This window comes from Pollachius pollachius (assembly GCF_949987615.1).
Source record: "Pollachius pollachius genome assembly, chromosome: 15".
Classification (NCBI taxonomy): Eukaryota; Metazoa; Chordata; class Actinopteri; order Gadiformes; family Gadidae; genus Pollachius; species Pollachius pollachius.
The window spans coordinates 5547625-5564811 of record NC_136948.1 but is presented as its reverse complement, the minus strand read 5'-3'; the positions used below and the strand labels follow the sequence as shown (position 1 = coordinate 5564811).

Sequence of the window (17187 nt, the reverse complement as noted above, 5' to 3'; positions counted from 1 at the left end):
ATCCACACGTTTTTAGGTGATAATACATTTACATTTAGGGCATTTAGCAGACGCTTTTATCTGAAGCGACTTACAAAGGTTCATACACACATTCAACCACACGCGGCGACAGCCAGCTAATTGGGAGCAGTTAGGGTTAGGTGCTCTTACTGAGGGACAACTCCACACTCAGTGAGGAGGAGCCGGGGTAGAACTAGCAACCTTCCGGCTACAAGTCAACCCACTCTGCCTTCTGAGTTCAGCCGACCCCCCTTTCATGGAATTACAGATACATCTGCAATCATACTAAAGCCAAAACACCATCCCTGACGAAGAGCACCATTTTAAAGAAGAAGTGCATGTAAAATGATGCATTCCAATCTCCATTTCAAACTCTAATCAGACTTACTAACTCCTAAATCTCTCAACATGTAACTTTGACTTCAGTAAGCGCCCCAATATAATGTCTGGGACCAAAGGGTCATTACAGTGCCCTGGCTCATTTAAAAGTGTTGAAGTGACTCTTGTTCTGCATGAGAATGCCCTCTGCCCCGCGGAACTCCTCAGCGATGTCGTCAAAGTAACGGCCTCTGGTCTCCGGCATGTGGGACCAGGTGACGCAGAGGGTCACCAAAATTACGGCCATGAAGAGCAGGTAGATGTAGCCACCCAACACATCCTGAAGAGGAGAGCAGAGGGATGGGGTGAGCAGCCTGTTGAGACTAGTGCAGCAGTTAGCACAGCGGCTTGCGTAGCGTCTAGAGTAGCAGACAGATATAAAGAGAATACATAAAGAAGTAATGAAAGGGTATGCTACAGGGGTGCCCACACTTCATGTGGGAAAAGCTGACTAGAATACATAAGTAGAGCCAAATGATAGTCAAGGAGGTAGCACATTTCCTGATGTTTAGATACTTTTCTTTTGTGAGTAAAATTGTCAATGTGCCCTGGACTTACGGTGCGTTCCAAAGCCCATCCAAAGCAATGGGATGTGGGACTTATCCTACCTGAACTGTACTAGCTCCTACTTCAAAGCGTTCCAGGCTTTGAAGTAGGATGTAAGCAGAAAACATGGACGACCGCGGCGCTAAGCTGATACTCGCTTTGTTTTTGAAGAGGCATTTTTACTGTCAGCAATTAAGTGTACTTACATACACAAATGAGATGGAAGAGGCCAAACGACGGATGAGGTAATTATGCACTGTAGCCTTCCTCATTGCAAAATTGCTTTGAAAAAGTTTAAAAACATCTAAAGAAAAATATGTATCCATTTTGCTAGGCTACGTGTTGTCTTCTTACACCCTTCCCCTATTAAACGGCACAAAACTGTATGAGAGTAAACAAATTGCATGTTTATACAACAAAATTGTCCTGATGTAATGTCAATCAATATTACAACAACAGAGTAGTTATTCTTCCTGTTTAAGTAGTCCCCCCCTCTGGTGTGTGGTCTTTGTATTTTTATGTGGCATTCATTTTTTTAAAATCTGTCCGTAATTTAGGAACTCATACACTTCATGTTCTCCTTTTCAGAATATCAATACTTAGCCAATGTGTTATACCACGGCAAATTCTCAAGACTGGTACCGAATGGGAAATACTATTTCAAATGGATGAACACACATTTTACAGACATCTTCGCATTACCCACTCCCAGTTTGATTACATAATTTACCTACTGAAGCAGCTGGGCCTAAATGAAGAGCACACAGGAGGCCCTTCTTCGATTCCTCTGAGACAAAAGCTTGCACTTTTTTTGTGGTATTTGGCCAATCAGAATAGTTTTCGTGAAATGTCAGACAAATTGAACATGTCACAATCATCAGCCCATAGATGTATTGTTGAAGTGCTCTCAGCTTTTTGCAACATGGTGCCCTCTTTTGTCAGCTGGCCGACCATTTGTGAGAAGACAGCCTCCTCTGCTGCTTTCAACACAAAGTGTGGCATACAAGGAATTATTGGGGCCATTGATGGCTGTCACATAAAGATACAAAGCCCACACATCAGAGGGGGGGACTACTTAAACAGAAAAAAGTATTACTCTGTTGTTCTGCAAGGGATCGTGGATGAGACTGGGAGGTTTCGTGACATATTTGTGGGTGCACCTGGCAAGGTGCATGATGCAAGAATTATACGAAATCCACTTTTTTTGAAAACTGGAACGACAAGATGGGGAGGTTCATGTTGCTCGGGGATAGTGCCTATATTGGGCAAGGTTACCCTTTCATCATGACCCTGAAGAGGGACAACGGAGCCCTCATCATGCAGGACCAATTGAACAACTCTAAGATAAGCAGAGGCCGAGTAGTGGTAGAGCAGTCATTCGGTAGACTAAAGTGCAAATGGAGGAGAGTAAGAGATCTCCAGAACACCAGACTGGATTTAGTAGCATGCTCATTGTGTCTGCGTGTATGCTCCATAATCTGTGCACAGGTCCTGCAGACATCTGTGAAGATCATCTAGGTGATCTTCACCTAGACGCGTCAAGAAGATGAAAACATCTGACATTGAGTAATAAACCATGTTCTTGCAATGGGCATATCTGTTTTGTGTAATTTCTGCTTAACATTTGTTCTGCTTTGTTTTTGAGATAAGTGTCATACATTTCATACTTGTGTTTAAATCAAAAGGAAACACCACAAACAGTTTGAGAGTAAAAAAAACCTTTACTTGAATACAGTTATGTAAAATCATAATACATAAGCCCTGGAAATTAATAACTGACATTTTTTAACAGGCATATCCAAAGAATTGTTGGCACAAATGGTATAGTAGGCTATGACAATACTTTTTAACACATAAGTCGTCCAAAAAGGAAGTATAGGCACTGAACATATGTCAAACAAGTGGTATAGTAGGCTATGGCTACTAAGTTTACATTTTCAAGAGAAATCACTACTCAGTACTATCTTGCTTCACTACCCTACCCCTAACCCAACACTTTAAGACTTGTTAAGATATTCTCTCATTAGAACCTCAAAGGAGGTCTGGGCCTGATTCATTTGAATGAACAATTCCGTGCCTCCTTTCTTTGGCTGACTCTGACGCTCTGAGTAATTCCACAACGTCATTTTGCTGTGTCCTAAACCTCTGTCTAGGTGTGCTCATTGTTCTGGGTGGGCTCACTGTGCTAGGAGCTGTGCTCACTGTGGAGATGGGCTGGCTGCAAGTAACTGCCCGCCCTCATTGACCAGATCAGGCCTGCGAATCTGGATGCCCTCTGAAGTTCTGATAACTGGGAACTCAACATCATGGTTTGACCCCAAAAGAGCATCCATTTCATTGTAAAATTTGAAGCGAATTGTTCCGCTCCCTGTGCTCCTGTTATTATCATTAATTTTTTTATACCCATCTACAAGGGTGTTCCATTTTCTATTGAGCCGTGCAGGATCAAATATCTGACCAAAATGGTCAGACAGCTGACTGGCCATTTCCCCCCACAAATGTTTCTTTGAGCCTTTTCCATGTTTTATCCTGCTATTGAGCTCTGCCAGAGTCTGAGGGAGTTCACTCCCATTTGCCTCTAGGTGTCTCCTCATTAAATCAATAAGAAAGAGCGTATGCTCTCTAGTAAAAGTATCATTGCATTGCATCTGTGATGCACTTGAGCTGCTGGACTGTTCCTCCATACTCTCCTCTCCAGGGTCCTTTGTCCTTGTCTCTCAGTTTCAGGAATTGAGGATGTGGTGACTTTGTCTTTGATATTCTTATGATTCTATTGCTGAAAATGATCAAGATCTGCTCCATGACCTACCTGGAAGGACAATTTGAACACTGACTGTACAGGCTTCATCGAGGAAGTAGGCATTCCGGTCACAATCCTGCTGGTATAGAGGTCCCATAAGGGGTTGGGATCTTTCTTCATCTAGGAAGGCGTTCATCCCCTCATCTAAAAACTCTGACAGACTTAATTTAGTTAATGGAAACGTAATTGAGTTTATGGAAACGTTAAAATAACGTTGCATGACAATCTACAAGCTATGCATCAAAAGAGCAACAGCAAGACAATGTAGGCTATGCATCAAAAGAGCAACATCTAATCGCTAACGTTTGAACACCCGCCTAATCACAACTAATGAGTAGGCTAGTCTGCTACCGAAATCGCAGTTTCCTTAGAGGAAATATTACAATATTAAGAAGAACACATTGATTAACATATGGTCCAGCACTGGGTAACATTGGTTGACGATAGCGGTCTTCTACTAAAACATCTTCACCAACTGTTCTGGAGCCGTATATGTAAATTTGCTGCATATCGCTATATAACGTAACTGGGTATACTTTTACCATTTATCTTTATGCCAACAGATAATAACGACATAATTTCACGCCATAATATGTAAAAACAAGTTGTGTTAAAATTGCAGTGTCTAAAACAACCCTACACGTAGAGAAATAAAGTTTATAGCCTATTTGTTGAAGTTTTACCTCTCACGAAGTGTGACTGCACGGGCGCCGCCATTATCCTCCGACTTAATTTTGGTGAAGTGGGGGTAGGTTGATCACCCCCCAGTTCGATAGTAGGAAGTTCCACTTCGACAGTGGGATGTTCCACTTCGACAGGCATTTGGTGTGCACTTTTCTTAGTTGGAGGTAGGATAAGTCCCACGTCCTACTGGTTTGGATGGGCTCTGGAATGCACCATTAAGCTCGATATCAGTTTGTACTATCAAAATCTCATCCTCCACTGCAGACGTGTTGAGGTTGAAGCTAGTAAATCAACCTCCACATCTCCCGTAAATGGATAGCACAAACATGTAGTGATTTGCTAGAGTAAAGCAAAGTATTGAAACCTTTTGTTGGACACAATTTCGACATTCAAGTCGTAAATGTCATAGGGATGATGCTTAATTTATAAGTATACGGTTTTTCAACAAATTGGGCACCCCTGGTATAACACAAGGGGAGTAAGAATCATGGATTACTGAAGGATAGATCAATAAAAAAAGAACAAGGGAATGCAAGGAAGATAAAAAGAAAGCCGTTACTCACCAGTAACGGGGGGTAGATGAGGGAAAGAACAAACTTCCCTCCCCAGGTCACCATGCTGGTGAAAGCCATGGCGATGGGCCGGGCCGGGCCGGCTTATCAAACAGCTCGTTGGCGATGAACCAGGAGATGGGCCCGGGACCCAGCTCGTAGGCAGCAACCAGACAGAACACCGCAACTACCTGCAGGAACCGAAGCTCCGGCATCAGGGTCTGCAAGAGGAGGAGAAGAAGATCATTATACTCCAAATGCCTTACAGAGGTTTGCTTCGCCAAAGCTGGGATGAAATGTTCAACCAGTTCTTGTCTGGGTGGTTAGCTTAAGCTGCTAGCCAGCTAATTAAAATATATTCATTAAAATATATTGTTTTTTTCTGTTTGAAGTCTAGGCTTTCACACTTAAATACACACTAACATAGGTGAAGGACAGGACAAAATTTGCTGATTACTCATTAACGAAGAAGTTGATAATTATCTTATTTCTTCCAGCACACAGGTGAGGAATTTCTACCGAAGTAAAATAGAATAATTATAAATGAACAAGATATGTAACTAGAAAACACATTTCCGATATTGTTTGTGTAGATATCTTGGCGTGAAAAATATATATTTTTGGTACATTAGCATTTAGCTTCTACCGGAAGCACATACATATGAAGAAACTACCTATAGATTTGTTGGCTATTTTGCCACCCATATACACCCATTGCTCAATCATATCTCTAATCGATTAATTATATCAGCGCCATTAAAACAAGAAATACAGGAACAGTTTAAAGGTGACACATTATGGTGTTTTCCCAACAAGTAAACATAGTATTTGATAATTCATAGTATTTCCAGAAAACATGTTTTTGAAGCTGTTTGCTGGAAATAGCTTATAGGAAAAAGAATATCGTCTACCGCTATTCCCCTCTGTTTCAGTCCCTTCAGAATGCGCTGTTTCTGGTGTCTGTAGCATTGATGCAAATGAGCTGCTGCCCATTGACCAATGAGCTGGCAGACTGAACCACGGCATGGAAGAGAAGGGATTGTTGCCGTTTGCTGACTCCTGGAGCTCTATATCTATATAATATATAACATAATAATAACATTATATACGGGTATTTATATAATATATCTAATATCACGGCCAAAAGCTATGTACGCCTCGGATGATATAATGAATAATAAAGACTGTCTGACGTCTCTGGTACTTCCACAAGTAAAGACTCGTAGTGGGGGATATCTCAGCCATGGTTGAGAAGAATTGGGGGGAAGGAACTTTGGCATTGACTCTCTGAAGTCCATGAACCGCGACATGGAGAAGAAAGGGATTGTACTCCGGGAGCTGAGCTGCCGGGCTGCCTCCGAGCTCCCCGCGCCGGAGCTGCCGGACTGCAGTCCGGCCGCCGTCAACGCCGTCCGGCCGCAGTCTTGCGGTGTACTCTGGGAGCTGAACTGGCGCCGAAGCTAGGTGGCAGCTCCAGTGGACTAGCAGCTCCGGCGGACGAGCAGCTCCGGCCGGGGGCACTCGGCGGCAGTCCGGCAGCTCAGCTCCGGAAGTACAATCCCTTTCTACTCCATGTCTCCTCCTCCCGACTTCCGCCGAAGCTTTGGCAGCAGCTTCGGCGGGGTGAGCTCGGCGCCAGAGAAAGGGATTGTACTCCCGGAGCTTAGCTGCAGGGCTAGCGCCGAGTTCCCCCCGCCGGAGCTGCTTGTCCACTGGTCCACAAAATCTTAGCGATGCTCTGATTGGAGGGGAGTGGGGAAGTGGGAGGTAATATTCAAATGCCCTTCCTACGTAGGAGGGGCGCCGAAACTGACTTGCTCGTTTGGTAGCTGGAGGCAGGCTGCTTCTAGAAATGTGTATCTCACTTAAAAAATCATGTACAGACTTTTTTTTTCTCTGTATTTTTTCAAATAGTAGTTGAAGTCTCAGAGAATAGACGTCTTCGCCAACTCTATTTTTAAAAAGAAAAAAATCGATTACAATTTTAAGTTTAGAGAGAACAATATGGAATATTATAATAATAACAAAGCCTAAATATAACAATAGTTGAGCACTGATTGCAGCACTCACCTATTATTAGAAATATCTAATATCTAGGGCGTACACGATGGAACAGGTGGATTAATGTCTCTCACCTGTAGGGCGTCCACGAGGGAACATTTGGATTAAAGTCTCTCACCTGTAGGGAGTCGACAATGGTCAGGAGCAGGTTGCACACTAAGATGATAAGGAGCGGGGTCTCTCGGGACAGTAGGGCAGCAGCAGGTACTGCAGGAGGGCTGGGGTCAGGGACAGGCACAGCATCAGGTCCCATCGGTCCCTCGTTCCCAGGGCCGTCTCTAGACTCAACAGCTGGAGCAGAACCAGACAACACAACAAACACGCAGTGACCGCCGCATCAGCACACTAGCATTTACATTTAGATCAGCATTATGACTATATTATTACTTCTACCTCTATAACTAACACAACTAATATACCACTATTATAACTACCACTACTACTACTCTACCACTACTACTATGCCACTACCATTATTACTACTACTACGACTACAAATATAACTATTACCATCTACCAATACTACTACTATACCAATACCACTAGTACTACTATTACTATGCCACTATCAATAGTACTACTCTACAAGTACTACAACTACTACAATGACTACTTCTACTACCACCTTCGACCAATACTACTACAAGGCGCATGCGGGCGACCTCGTGCAAAGTCCTCACCATCCCCACAAGGATCCCTAGGGTGTTGGCCACCTGGCTGAGGGTGGCAAAGGCTCCCTTCAGGTTGATGGGGGAGACCTCCTGGATGTACAGGGGGGTCATGCTCATGACCAGCCCAATGAACATTCCGAACACCAGCCGGCCCACGATGAGCACCTCAAAGGACTTTGCCACCTTGGACACGGACATCAACACCGCCCCCACTACAGACAGCCCGTTCATTGTGAGAATGGAGTTACGCCTTGGGGAGGGTAGGCGAGGGAAGGAGAGGAGTAGGGGAGGAGAAGAGTAATAGTATAGCATAAAAGAGTAGAGTATGATTGATCAGAGTAGAGAACAGGAATAGTGTAGAGCAGGGATGGGCAACTGGCGGCCCGCGGGTCGAATTTGTGCGGCCTGCGAGTTCATTTGTACATATTATTGGTTTTTCAGTCGTCATTTGAACCAAACTGTAATTAATTATGTCAGCCGCTAGATGGCGCTCCCCGAAAATGTAAAGGTATGTAGCCAAGTGGATGGTCTTGGAATTACCACGTCGACCTCACCTCCTCTTTTAGCGGGATTTACAAAAAAAAAGAATTTTACAAACATGAGCGCTCAAAAAAGAAAACTAGAAGGAGAAAATCGCGTTTTCCAGCCAAGATGGGAAACAGATTATCTTTTTACAGATTGCAAAGGAAAACCCATGTGTTTAGTGTGCTTGGAAACAAAATCGGCAATGAAGGATTTTAACTTGAGCCGCCACTACAACGCCACGCACAAAGAAAAGTATGACAAGTACACCGGAGCTGCCAGAGCCGCTATCGTTGCTGATCTCAAGCGAAAAATACGCCGTCAGCAAAGCTTTTTTACCAAAGCCACGACCATCACTGAAAGCATCTTATGTTGTTTCCCTTGAGCTTGCTAAAGCAAAGAAGCCCCTGTCAGATGGTGAAATGGTGAAGCGATGTGCAGTTGAGATGGCGAAAGCTTTTGGAGACGACAACATGGCTAAGAACTTTGAAACGGTCTCTCTGTCCCGACGCACAGTGACCAGAAGAATTTTTGATATTCAAAATCATGTCGAGGGAAAGCTCAGGGAAATCATGAACGACTGCAAGTACTTTTCCTTAGCGCTAGATGAGAGTACAGATGTGATGGATGTAAGCCAGCTCCTCATCTACACACGAGCAGTAAACAGTTCATTTGAAGTGCATGAGGAGTTATTGAAACTGGTGTCTTTGCATGACACTACCAAAGGACAGGACATTTTCAACGCTGTTGAAAGTGTTGTGAGTGAGCACGGAGGCTTTGACAAGCTATCAGCTGTTGTTGCTGACGGTGCGCCATCAATGCAAGGAAGACGCACTGGATTCGCCGGGCTTCTCAGACAGAGTGACGTTGACTGTCCAATACTGCATCATACATCAGGTTGGTAACGTTATTTTCAGCTATTGTTATCGTTGATAAATAGGGCTGCCCCCAACTAAAAACTTTCCTAGTCGTTGCCACTTTATTCCAGTTATCGACGAATGGTTTGCAGTGCTGTCAGAGATCGGCGGCGGAGGCAGGCACGGAGCGGCCGGGCAAACGCTTTTACTAATGATCCGTTATTTTCTGACTGAACAGCCTCCTGGAAATTATATTTTATCATTCATAAAATTATAAACTAACGAAACTCGTTAAAGCAAGTCATTTGGTGCTTTAAAAGTCACGATTTTAATCTGAGACAGATTCCACTGCTCTTCCCGTCCTTTCTGGTCGACTAACGTTTGTTCGCCTGTGAGGCAGCCCTAATTATCAATGTGTTTGTCTTAGTGAGATTTAAAAATAAATAATGACTACAATGTTGGTGAATCCAATTTATTTTATATTGCAGGAGGCCCTCTGTGTCAGGTCTATGAACTTCAGCCATGTCATGGATTTAGTAACGAAAGTTACCAATCTCATTCGAGGAGGAAACAGGTCTCTTAATCATCGGAAGTTTGTAGCCTTTTTGGATGAAGTGTGCGCGGCGTACGGGGATTTACAGATGCATACGGAGATAAGGTGGATGAGCCGCGGGAAATGCTTGGAGAGGTTTTTTGCGCTGCGCTCTGAAATCCCTGTATTTCTCGAGGAGAGCATACGATGTGACACCAGTGCGTACTGCAGTCAACTCAGGGACACTGATTTTCTCTGTGACATGGCCTTCCTTGCAGACATCACATCTCATCTCAATCGCCTGAATTTGCAGTTGCAGGGAAGAGGCCAAACTGTGTCGGATCTGTATGCACACATGAACGCGTTTAATGCTAAACTAGCCCTGTTTAAAGTAGGCTTCCAATCCGACCGTCCTAATTTGGCACACTTCCCCTCATGTGAAGAGATGCGCAAAGATGCTCCCGAATGCGAGGAAACCATGCAAACCAAGTACAAAGCAGAAATCGAAAAACTGCAGCAGCAGTTTAAGAGCCGCTTCCAAGACTTCTACGCCATGCAGCCACGCATCGCGTTGTTCACTGACCCGCTATCAGCTGCTGTCAGCGAGCAGCCCCCTGAGCTGCAGCTTGAACTGTGCGAACTACAGGCAGACCCGTTTTTCCAAGCAAACCGCAACAAGAGGGGAATCTCCTTTTGGAGACTGCTACCAGAGTCCCGATTTCCAATCCTCAGGGATTTTGCACTTTCGATGGCCAGCATGTTTGGGAGCACTTACATCTGCGAGAGCAACTTCTCAATGATGAAGCACATCTGACCAGTCCAAAGAACGAAACCGACTGACCGATGAGACACTCTTCCAGCTCATGCAGATTGGATGCACCAATATTGAGATTGACATTCAGTCTATTGTGCGCCAGCAGGAGAGGCCACAAGTGTCTCATTAAGACAGGATTTTACAGAGGTAACAATTTTAGAAATATCATTTGAAAAAAAAGAATTGCACTATTAGAGATAGATATGTTTTGGTTTTTGTAGCAATATTAGATAATTGTTTGAGACCCCATTGCACTAAAATAATATATTCAAAGAATGTGGATTTTTTCTTTATGTGTAAAGTTCACAACTCACCCATGGTGAAATGTTGATTTTTCTTATGAAAATATAAATGATATTGTTGGAATATGGATTGTTCTTAAAAAATAAATATGTAAATTGAAATGTTCGAAATGTTGGCCCACTAGTGAGCCTTGTTTGGGTCATGTGTTCCTGACTGAAAGAGCCAAATTGTCTGTAATGTTTGAAAATTGGTATAATAAACTTTGTTTGCCAGTATATTTGTTCTATTTATTAAATTAGTTAGCTATAGTAGGCCAATTAAGTGACAAGGTTATAATGGTGAAAGTGCATGTTGATATACGTGGCCCTCTGGTAGTGAGGTGAAAATTTGTGTGGCCCTCTGGTAGTGAGGTGAAAATTTGTTTGGCCCTCCCTTTAATCAAAGCTGCCCATCCCTGGTGTAGAGGATAGGTTGACAGTAGAAAGGATTCGATTAGATTAGAATACAGGGGGGCAGGCAGGCAGGTAGGTGACAATCAACAGGTGTATCCATGGAGGTTTGCGAGTGCCGTTACCTGCCGAAAGAGCCGTTACCCGCTGAAAGACCATGTATTTGAACCCAAGCATCCCCAGCATAGCGCCAAAGTCCTTGATGCTGACAGACAGCGACCACAGCACTGTCAGTGTCTGGTCGGGCAGCGACTCGTTGTACCTTGCCCTCCATGTAGTGTTGAAGAACTGCTTGATGATCTGCACACCACACAGGACAGATCGCATGATTTCTTTTTGGACCAATAACATTGCAGTGCAAATCAACCGAAATTCAGTATTATATGTTATTTGTGCATACACACAGGAATATATACACACACACACAAAAACACACACAGAGGACTATATACCGTGGAGGACCAGGAGAACCTCAGCAGCCCCAAAGGAGACCTTCAAGGCGTCGGAGGAAGCCCTTGAAGAGGTGGAAGTGCCATCTGGGGAAGTATTCTCTGAGTTCTTGAAGCCTGAGTAATAAGGAAGACTGACTTCAGGGAGGTTTGCCACCCGCCAGCTTCATGATCCAAACCTGATGCAGGCCCAGAGGGGTGCAATGGTAATTGAGGGGACAACTAAGGAGGGGTAAGTGACGTCACTTATCCACATTTTGCCATTAGCAATGGACTATTGTACCAAGTAGTGAAGATGGGGGAAGGTACGTCGGTTAGCCGCATGTCTCTAAGATTCTTTACCTAGCCCATGCTCACCTCCTTGGGGCCCACTTAGGCAGGGAAAAAAACCTATGACAGTGTGTTGGCCTGATTACTGCCCAGGCGTTAAGAGGTCAGTGCAGGAGTAGAGTCCTCTGTGCAGAGTGCCAGAGGACTGTGCTGAAGGCCAACTAGCGTAGTCCACTAATGCCACTATCCATCGTAGAGACCCTATTCAGCCGCGTGGCCATGGATATTGAAGGGCCTCTCCCCAAGTCCAGTCGTGGAGGGTCGGTTCATCCTTGTACTGATGGATTACGCCACCGGTACCCTGAGGCCATCCTCTTAAGCACTGCCGTTGCCCGAGAGGTCCTGCTACTGTTTAGCCGGATCAGCATTGCTGACTAGATCTTTACCAACCAGGGATCACGATTCATGTCAAAGGTAATGGTGGAGATGTGCAGGAGGCTAAAGGTGAGGCGGCTGCGTACCTCCATATGCCACCCACAGACTGAGGGTCTGGTTGAGAGGTTCAATCAGACACTGAAGCAAATGCTGCGGAAATGTATTGATGTGGATGGATTAAACTGGGATCCGTTGTTACCATATGTCCTGTTCTACATTAGAGAAGGTCCCCAGAGCTCTACAGGTTTCTCCCCCTTCAAGCTGCTCTGTGGTCGGAGACCCAGGGGATCACTGGATCTGGCAAAGGAGTCCTGGGAGGAACAACCCTACCCACACCACTCTGTCTTTGAGCAGATGGAGCACCGGATGGCCCAGATCTGGCCAGTTGTGCTGGAGCACAGGAGGACGGCCCAGGATGCCCAACCACGGCTGTACAACAGGGGTGGGCCGGTCACCATCACCATACTTTGTGACAGAGCCCGCGAATATTTTCAGACAGCAGTCCTACCGCATCCCGGAGACCAGCAAGCAGAAGTCTGCGAGGAGGTCCGAAAGATGCTGGTAATCGGGTATTAGTGGAGTACCACAGTGCCTGGTCCAGTCCCATAGTAATGGTGCCGAAACCGAACACGTCCCTTAGGTTTTGTAATGACTTCCACAGGCTGAACAGGATCTCCCGGTTCGATGCATACCAAATGCAGAGAAAATCCTGGATTTAACAAAGGGAGGGCCTCTATCAGTATCAGGTGCTCCCCCATGGGGCCACGTCCAGTGCATGGAAAAAATCCTACTTGGGACATACCATAGGTCAAATTGTTAAAACACAAAGGGTGAAGGTCGAAAGCATCCTTCCTGGACTTGGTAGGTTGCTACTGCCTCTTTGTCCCAAATTCTTCTGCTGTGGCTTCCCCTGTGCATGATGTCACCCAGAACAGAGTACACCAATGCATGAGTTGGACAGAGGAAGCTTATATGGCGTTCACCCTGCGAGGAGCACTTTGCTCGGAACCTGTCCTGGTGGCCCCCCGACTTTGACTTCCCCTTTGTCATTCTTATGTACGCCTCGGATACGGGCTTAGGGTCAGTCCTGTCCCAAGTAGTGATTGTGGAGGAGCATCCCATTATGTATGTGAGCCGTAAGCTGATTAAGCATGAGAAAAACTATGCAGTGGTAGAAAAGGAGTGTTTAACCATAAAGGGGCGGTGCACAAGCTACGGCACTATCTGTTGGTCAGACGGTTCACCTTGGTGAATGACAATGCAACACTGAAATGGATTTGATTGAACAAAGAAAGTAATGCCACGGTGAGCCGCCCCCCCCCATTGGCCTCCCTTAGGTCCTCACCATGGCAGGGGCGTTGACGTTGCCGGTGTGGTAGCCAATCTGCAGTGAGCCCAGTACAGCAGACAGGATTGACCCCAGGAGGGCAGCCGGCAGAACATGCTACACACACATGCACACACACGCACATGATCACACCACGGGGGTCAAAGGTCATCTTGGGATCAAGTACTCAAGAGTCTATGAACGATTAGCATACTATGAACAATAGGTTATATTTATTTGCTCTTATCTCACTATCAGACTTCCATAAGATAACAGCATTAAGTAAATGGTTGTAGTAATAGTAGTACACTTCACACTGTAAATTTTGTTTTCTTATAAAAGTGGGGAGACAAACCGCCACTGAAGCCATTTCTTGTGGATGAGATGGGGTATCGCGTCTGAAAAAATAAAGCTTAATTTAACATCTTAAATTGGTCTAATTAACAGCAAGAAAGCATTAAATAAGGCAAAACAGCAAGAAAGCATTAAATGAGGCAAAACCAACAGCATATCTTGTTCAAATAAATATCAAGAAAAAAGTTATAACAATGAGTATAAATATATCTGGGGCTACTTTATTTATCACTATTAATATACATTTCATTCTTGAATACTATTTTATTTTAAATCTTAACAATGAGTAGTACATCCAAATTACAATATATATATACTACAATTCCACAATTTATACACCAATATTCATATACATTAATTAACAAAAGAAAAAAATACAAATACATATATTTCATTATTTTATAGCAATCATTTCTACTTTATTTTTATTAAAACATTGAGACATGAATATTTATAGCGATAATTTATATGTACAGCAATATACCTACATAAATACATGGATAAATGTACACTATATCTGGATCCTTAGGATATACATATAGGTACACTATATGTATAGATATATACGTTATAGATATATTTCCTCAACCCTTTGAGTCTTTCCATGCAGAGAATTTAGGTTGGATGCTTTTTAAATAGAACATTTTGAAACTATTCATAACTCTCTTTATTCAGGTGAATCTGAATAAAGATAAGTTAATTCAGATAAAATAATCATTACATCAAAACTGTAGTAAGAAAGGGGGTTTACTTACGATATTTCAGGAGAACTAAGGTGTTTTCATCTATGTAAATGCTGATGATCTGGGCTTGAAGGCTCGCTAAATATTGTCTTCAGTACGACGTTTGGCAGTTCGTTCTATTTGAGTAAATGCAAAATATCCGTGAGTAAACATGATTTTATAAAGAAAACTTGCAGGCGTTTGCGAGGGGAAAACACTGGACCACATCAAACATCTTCAGGCATTTCCACCTGCCAGGGCCACAGGTTTTTATCAATGACATTTGACCATTAGCTTATGTCACAGCATTTCTGTACTTCATATTGAGTTCACTTGGCTATCTATCGTTTACATTCCAGTTCAAGACACCACAATTGTTTTTAGTGTTAAAGAAATAAGACCTGATTCACATTAATAATTGCTTATTTCAGCTTCCAAGCAGTCCTAGGACCACAGTCCTAGCAAGGTTGTCTTTTGTGTTTAAGCCTCTTAAACGATCAAAGGGGGCTCCTCAGACTTCGACTACCGTTAACATTGTTTTCCAATTCAAGACACCAGAATTGTTTCTGACTTGGTACACATCAGAACTCACACTCTTGTTGTGGTTCATCTGGTCCATGTGTCCCTGCAATGGAGAGTTTATTTTTCCAAGGATGGCAATTCACCTTTAAAGGTCCCATGGCATGCCAGCAGGTGTGGTGTGATAAGCCGCTACAAGCCGTTTTGGAAATCTGTCTCTTATGACATCACAGGTGGGTGTATCCACCTAGATGTGTGACGGATAGATGAGCAACGTTTGCTACAGTCCACTGGGTAGGCTGGTAGACTGATCTATGCAGCACACATCTAGGTGGACACACCCACCTGTGATGTCATAAGGGGCAGATTAGCGGCTAATCACACAACACCTGGTGGCATGCCATGGGACCTTTAAGAGCTGGCGAACCCTCAGTTTCAGTTGGAGTTAAAACACTAGGAAATCCAATAATTGTTTCATATTATTCTCTAGGTGGATCGGGTGGGTCAACATCCATACCTATTTGAGCCATTAATGTACATGGTACATTACATGGTATAACTTCTACTTGGTATAACCTATAGTATAACTTGTTCATGGTATAACCTGTACATAGTATAACCTGTAGTATAACCTGTACATGGTATAGCCTGTAGTATAACCTGTACATGGTATAACCTGTAGTATAACTTGTACATGGTATAACCTGTAGTAAACTTGTACATGGTACAACTTGTAAATGGTATAACCTGTAATATAACTTGTAAATGCGATAACCTGTAATATAACTTGTAAATGGTAGAACCTGTTATATAATTTGTACATGGTATAACCTGTACATGGTATAACCTGTAAATGCTATAATCTGTAGTATAATCTGTACATGGTATGACCTGTAGCATAACTTGTACATGGTATAACCTGTAAAATAACTTGTACATGGTATAACCTGTAATATAACTTGTACATGTTGGAATGCCGCAACGTTAATTAATGTAACACCTGCACTCCACAACTCGTCCATTACAAGAAAAGAAGAAAACACACACACACACACTCGCGCACACACGTGCACAAACACAGCTGCATCATTATAAAGTCTTTTGAACTTCACACTAGAAGTCAAACATGTGTCAGAGCAAGACGGATGCATCCCAGCTGCCCCCAGGCTCCAATTTCATCCCCGCCTGACCCCCCGGCCATCTTGATTAACCTCAGATCAAGGGTCGACACCACCATCACAACACACAGACACACACACACACATGTACAGAAACACACACAAAGGTTTGCCAGTCTTGTCGGTCAGGTGCCGGTGGCCGACAGGCAAACCTTTTGGTAACACCCATCGGTGGGCTGATGGGTTTCGGTCACATTCATCTGCATATGAACTGATCTACACATACACACACACACACAGTTACCAGAGGTGCTCTAATCAGCTGGCCCCCCAGGTAAACTTCTGCAGTAATGATAGTCTACATGACCTGTTGCTATATGGCTATCGTCAAGCGCACACATTTCAGCTCCATAGGAAATTAACAGCGACAAACAAACAAACACAAACAATTGACTCTGTGTGCCCTTTGGGATGGTGCTGGCTGTCATTACAATGTCATTGGTCCCGACATACAGTGTACATCAAGTGCACCTTTTGCCAGGGCGCCTCGCCTTGTCCGTGAGCCTGGAGACCATCCTGTTCACGTGACCTGACGTTCTGTTCCGCAATGCATCGATTTTCTGAAATTGCATGTAATCTGGGCCAATTAAATGACTGTGTCGTAATATAACTGTAAATACAGACCATAACTGTAATGGCGTCTCCCTTAGCAACAAGTGGTAACGTTAACATTAGGGGAAAGTCAACACAGCTGTTAGTGTATTTATTGAAGAAAAAGACTCAGCGATTAAACAAACACAAGAGTACGCACTATCAGAGTTCTTCGTCGGGAACAAAAGGTTTTAGTCGTTCTGACTGGATTGTTATGCTGATTAGCTGAAGGAG

At 43.7% G+C, this 17187-nt stretch overlaps 2 pseudogenes across 2 annotated transcripts; one reads left to right on the top strand and one right to left on the bottom strand.

Annotated features, from left to right (window-relative positions):
* Positions 1–478: 478 nt before the first annotated feature.
* Positions 479–15284, bottom strand: LOC307086886 (solute carrier family 2, facilitated glucose transporter member 1-like; annotated as a pseudogene). Its single transcript has 8 exons — positions 15258–15284; positions 13608–13706; positions 11234–11408; positions 7701–7941; positions 7178–7311; positions 6395–6479; positions 4972–5180; positions 479–658 (listed from the first exon to the last, which is right to left on the bottom strand). The product of its transcript is annotated as a solute carrier family 2, facilitated glucose transporter member 1-like (transcript).
* LOC307086838 lies at positions 1589–2442 on the top strand (annotated as a pseudogene). The gene is made up of 2 exons: positions 1589–2364; positions 2413–2442. The product of its transcript is annotated as an uncharacterized misc_RNA (transcript).
* Positions 15285–17187: the final 1903 nt, after the last annotated feature.